This window comes from Ranitomeya imitator, chromosome 10 (genome assembly GCF_032444005.1).
Source record: "Ranitomeya imitator isolate aRanImi1 chromosome 10, aRanImi1.pri, whole genome shotgun sequence".
Lineage (NCBI taxonomy): Eukaryota > Metazoa > Chordata > Amphibia > Anura > Dendrobatidae > Ranitomeya > Ranitomeya imitator.
In genome coordinates this window covers 105,935,446-105,941,805 of record NC_091291.1, presented here as the reverse complement: position 1 = coordinate 105,941,805, position 6,360 = coordinate 105,935,446, and positions in this window count along the sequence as shown.

Here is a 6,360-nt window from a genome sequence, read left to right as displayed (position 1 = left end):
TACCAACTTTATCAGTTAAATGTAAAAAAACATTATACACTCTATAAATAATTGGTGGTCACTGGTAGGCTACCTGTGCTTCTATGCAGATATGGTGTGACATTCTGTCCTAGATAGGAATGCTTCACCAAAAGGTATGAAGATGTGGTATGTCAGCTATCCTGGATCCGTGCTTGATACTCCACAAAGAGAGTAGATAGTGTCAGGTCTGTTCTAACACTAGAATGAAAAAGTTCTGCCTCCCCCATCCAGCACAATGACAAACAGCACAGCACAGGAGTCACTGGGTAAGCCTCTTTCTCCTGTAGAGTGTAAGCTCTTATGGTCAGTGGGGTCCTTGCTCTTCTGTAGAGTGTAAGCTTTTATGGTCAGCAGGATCCTATTTCTCTCTCGTAGAGTATAAGTTCTTATGGTCAGTTGGGTCCCCTCTCTACTGTAGAGTGTAAGCTCTTATGGTCAGCAGAGTTCTCTCTCTCCTGTAGAGTGTAAGCTTTTATGGTCAGCGGTGTTCTCTCTCTTATAGAGTGTAAGTTCTTACGGTCAGCAGGGTCCTATTTCTCTCTTATAGAGTATAAGCTCTCATGGTCAGTTGGGTCCCCTCTCCTGTAAAGTGTAAGCTCCTATGGTCAATGGGGTTTTCTCTTTCTACTCTTCCACCTGTATTATATAAGCAATTACAAGCTTTCCACTATTGAAATTTGAGCAAAATGCATTTGACACAAATGTATTTTTTGGGAAAGACTTGTCAAAATCGAATTTCTAAAGATTTGCTCATCTCTAGTCTCCACCCACCCAGCCTGACTGGAAGCTTGTACTGAGTAGTGTGAGATTTCATCAGTAGCAGTGAGAAGGGACACTGTGGATCTGCCAATCAGGCTCAGTTGACGAAGGCTGAGATTAACTATCAAGGATTGTACAGCAACACTGTCATGATTTTCAAGGGAAATACACCATTCTTATTAGGTAAGAGAGATCTATTTAGGAATACATGCAGTTTTTATTATGGAATCTTTAAGGCCACATTCAAACGTTCAGTATTTAGTCAGTATTTTGCATCAGTACTATGGTAATGCCAATCATTTGTCTGCTACTGAGGTAGACACAGGAAAACTTGTGGTTACAGTCCAAGGCTGGTTTATTGCTTCATAAACCAGTAAACAACATAGTAACACAAAATGGCCCTTTCTGGCATAAGTGAAAACAAACACCATGTCTAGAGTCCTTTCCACAGCAGCTCCGGCCTTCTGGGAAACAACAAACTCCAGCTCACACTTGAGCAACATACTGGAGACTTCTTTGTCTCCAAACACGCACACATATAATAAAAAATTCACAGTGGCTGGACATTTAACTTTGCTGAACCACACCTTTGAGGCGGAGATATGGTGAGTAGTTGTCCCAACCATCTACTCACCATCTACTATTTTTTCCCAGTCACACTCAGGTGGCACAAATATCATTTTGGTAGAGCATTAATGTTAGAAAAATGTAAGTGTTATGGTAATTTGGTTTGGATAAATCTTTCCCTGTGTGTGCTGCGGCCGTTCCCAATAAGACTGAGTATTTTGAGCGCTCATCAAGAATGGACTGTACACCATTGTGACAGAAAAGCATTCCATCAATACTGATGATTTATTGTACATACATAGTTTTATAATCGCATATAGAAAGGAGGTGGTTAGGGGTGGTTAGTTAATTACCACCCCTCCTCTAGCTCCTCTGTTATTGGTTATCTAAATATATATGGAATATTGTGATTAATGCACATATGAATGCTGATTAAGCAACAAAAATGTAACTCTCTGCATCTAGGACAAAGTTGAGACATCTCATCAGCACTTAATATATCTGGTGCTGTTCCGCTTTTTGGGTGCCTGGAAAACACCGAGGAACCATCTGGCCTAGCTCATGTGGTCAAATCGAGCAATTGATTATAAACTAGCTGAGTATATATTAGCTGTGGATATATGGGTATATATGATTATAGAGGAGTATACATGCAAGTGAGATCTACATGATATATATATTTCTATCACATAGTAATGATAGTAACATGGGTAGTTTACTGATCAATTGACCCACAGTAGAACATTTTACAATGGCACAGAATCAATCAGCTAAGGGCCATGCATGAGGTATCAGGGTCTGGGCCAGAAGTTATCACTTTGAATTTAAGTTTAAATTGAGACGAGGTGGGTGAGAGAGCGGAATAAGGCTTCTGTTCTGTGAGCCCTGATACCTCATGCAGCAGCTCAAACTGCTTTTTTGCTGAGCCACACTCAGATGGCACAAATTTCAGCTTGTTAGACCACAAATATTATGAAAATTAAAGATAGCAACACAGGTAGTTAACTGAAACTAAGTGCAGGCCTGCCGGTCTGGGAGCCCTACTGCTGCAGGCAACACACATGAAGGAACTTGAAGTGCAAACATTTAAAAAAATTATTGCTACACACCGCTAAAGTAGCATCAATTTTCCCAGAGTAGATCTGGTATAATGGGAATCTGACACTCCTTTCACTACAGGTAATCCATCAGATGGAGACCTAACCTGGAGTCTCCACATTTTAAAAAATTATTGTCATACACAACTGTCACTCTCCCAACTGTAGCAGGTAAACAAATGTAGGATCTGTGCCCAGAGGCATGTGTGAGAACATTTCCCATGGTGATGGAGGAGGAAGAAGCAGCAGATGAGGTTGATGTTGCGGCTGGTGGTTGACGAGGCCCATTAGGGCGCATGACGTATTTTAACACAGTAAGATTTGCATACTAACGCATGTTGATTGCGCAAGTGCCTGTTCATGCATATAGTAGTATTGTTATAATTTTTTGAAATGTGGACACTCCAGGTTGGGCCTCCAACTGGTGGCTTGCCTGTAGTGGAAGGGATGTCAGTGCCCCGTTAAATTATTTCTAGTCTGGGGAAATTGATGACACTTTAGTGATGTCTGCCTCTAATTTTTGGAAATGTTTGGACTTCAAGCTGGGTTTCCTTCATGTTTGTTGCCTGAATTTTTCAGAGCATTAAGAGAACCAGGCCTACAACAGTCACTCATCCACCTGCTTCTTATCAGTGTTTAAGCTAGAAATGCTAGTTCAAGCCCTGCCCCAGGCCCTGCTCCATGCATCCATGCTGCACAAATATACGATTTTACTCTGGGTCAGTTAGGCGTTTGGAGAGTTGTGACGTTGAGGGAAACAAGGGTAATTGTGGTGTCATCTCTGAGGACTGTATTGTGTGTGATGTTAGGGTGGAGGAAATAGGAGGGCAGCACTTGCCACCCATTGTACACATGCTCTTTCTGGACCTCATCTGGAAAGAGTACTGCCATGCAGCTGCAAAAGAATGGGAGTCGAGTAGCCCGTCCAGTAACACAAATTGTCATTTGTCTTTGGATAGGATGAGCAGGTGTTTGTTCAGTAGATCTTTTAGTAACATTACCACCTACCCCTACATACACCTCGACCACCAAACCTATTCTCCTTTCCACCACAACCTTGCTTTTTCCCTCTCATGTTGGATGTGCCCTTGCTCTCTCTTAACCAGGTGTTTCACAACCCTAGGCCCAGACCTGTCAATCACCTGTCACTAAATTAATAATTAGCACAAAGGATTTAGATGCTGAAATGTGGACTGGTGGCAAGACAACAGAATTAGCACAAAAGATTTTGTTTATGAAATGAGGTCTTGTGACTTCACCAGACTATTATTCCAAACAATTTGGATTATGAAATGAGGTCTCGTGCTGGCACCTCAAAATTAGCCAAAATGATTTTGATTAGTAAATGTGGCCTCCTGAGTCTCCTGACTCTCACACAGTATTAGCCCAAATGTTTTTGATTAGGAAATAGGGACTCCTGGCTGCACTACAATATTAGCCCAAATAATTTTGATTAGTAAATATGACCTCCTGAGTCCTGACTGCAACATAGTATTAGCACAAACGATTTGGATTAGGAAATGGGGCGTCATGGCTGCACCCCATTATCCCTAACAATTTTGATTAGCAAATGGGGCCTCCTAACTGCATCTCAATATCAGCCCTAATGATTTTGATAAGCAAATGTGACCTCCTGAGTCCTGACTGCAACACAATATTAGCCCTAATGATTTTGATCAGCAAATATGACCGCCTGATTACTGACTGCAATACAGTATCAGCCTAAATAATTTGGATCAATACATGGGGCCTCCTGGCTGCACCCGAATATTAGCCTTAATGATTTGATTAGCAAATAGAGCCTCCTGGCTGAACCACTATATTAGCCCTAATGATTTTGATTAGAAAATGTGAACTCCTGAGTCCTGACTGCAAAACAGTACTAGCCCTAATTATTATTTTTTTTTTTGAAATTCTTTATTTATAATTTCAGTAAACATAAGAAAAGAACAAATTGAAATAAACAAACTCTCGTGTCATAAGTACATATGTTTTGTTGCATTACAACAAGTCGTAAGATAATCAAGAGAGATTTTATAATCGATATACACTCGCTAGATAATAACAGTTGAGTATGTAAAACAAAGAACAAATTTCAGGTCCATGAAAATCAGCCTTAGATATCACAATGAGCTGAAGAAGAAAATTGTAAGGCTAGGGGGTGCAACAAAGGTGACTCTAACATCTTAAATGAAGTTGTTATTAAGTGAGAGAGAGGAGGAGTGGACGGCAAAAAAAGTGGTTGGAGTGTGCTAAAAAGTTGGTGCAGACGCGGAGGCGGATCGGTCATCGCATCCTATTCAACAAGACCTAGAAGTGGGAGATGAAAAGGAAATCCAAGGGCGCCAAGTGGCACAAAATTTTTCATGGGATCGCGTTTCCCAACTGGACAGTTCCTCTAAGCGGTATAAGTCTTGGACTTTCAGGCTCCACTCATTAAACGATGGAGGGGTTGTTTTCTTCCAGTGTATTGATATCAAATGTTTTGCAGCTGCTAATAGAATAGGTAGTAAATCGTGCTTCTTTGGTGAAAAGGAGAAAGATGGAAGGGAGAGTAAGACATCTTGGGGCGTTAGGTCTCGATCCATTAGCTCCATGCTGTGCAGAGATTTGTTTATGTCCGTCCAGAATTGTTTTAAGTCCGGACAAAACCAGAATATATGAGCTAAGGAACCCACGGATCGAGAGCATCTCCAACACATCGGGGAATCCGTTAATCCCCAATGAAACAATCTTTCTGGGGTTCGATACCACCTAGAAAGGATTTTAAATGAGTTTTCTTGTAATAGGATGCATCTGGAGAACCCGTGAGAATTGGCGAGTATCTGTTGGGCCTCCCGGGGGGACAATGTCACTCCTAACTCCGTTTCCCAAGAAGAGAGATATAAAGGTTTGAATTGAGTTGAGTTATTGAGGAGATTCGCATAAAGTTTAGAGACTATTTTGGTGATTGGGGATTTTAGCCTCACCAGCAAATCGAGACAGAGCCAGTCTGAAGAGTGACTAATCTTAGTTCTGAAATTTGTCAATATTCGATGTATGTGGTATTTTTGGAGGAAATTAGTGGGTTGTTTAGTAGCATTAATCGGCCATTTATCTTTGCAGGGTGTTTGATTTGACAGGAAATGAGAAATTGTGGTGTCTGGGAGTGATGCCCAGAGTCCATAGATGTCTTCATATGTGGGGTCTACCAACCATGGAATGATCCCAATCGGAATGCTATCAAGAAAGTAACAGAATGGGAGCTGATTTGGTATAAGGGAGCGTCTTATAGATAAGGTGTTATGTAGGATCTCATCAAGTTTTTTACGTGGGCAATTGTAGGATGACCAGAGGTAAAGATCAACTTCCTCGCCTAACAGGGTAAGTTCTAATTTTGTGTTAAAGTTTTCCGGATTAGGTTTTAGTAAGTTTAACCATCTAGCGAGGTGTATAGCTTTATAATAAGTTTTGACATCTGGGAGGCCGAGACCTCCATTGCCTTTGGGAAGGGAGAGAATTTTAAAAGGAAGTCTGGCTTTTTTATATTTCCAAATAAATTGTGAGATCAGTTGGTTGGCTGAATGGAAAAATAAATTGGGAAGGTGTATGGGAACCATGTTCATGGTATAGAAAATTTTGGGAAATATGTAGGATTTAATGACATTTATTCTTGCCATCCAAGATAAATAGGGTAGGTCATAAGTTTTTAAGTCTGCTTGAAGCCGTGTCAGGAGGGGAGTGTAATAGCCCTAATTATTTTAAAGGGAACCTGTCACCCCGAAAATCGTGGGTGAGGTAAGCCCACCAGCATCAGGGGCTTATCTACAGCATTCTGTAATGCTGTAGATAAGCCCCCGATGTTACCTGAAAAAGGAGAAAAAGACGTTAGATTATACTCACCCAGGGGCGGTCCCGCTGCTGGTCAGGTCAGATG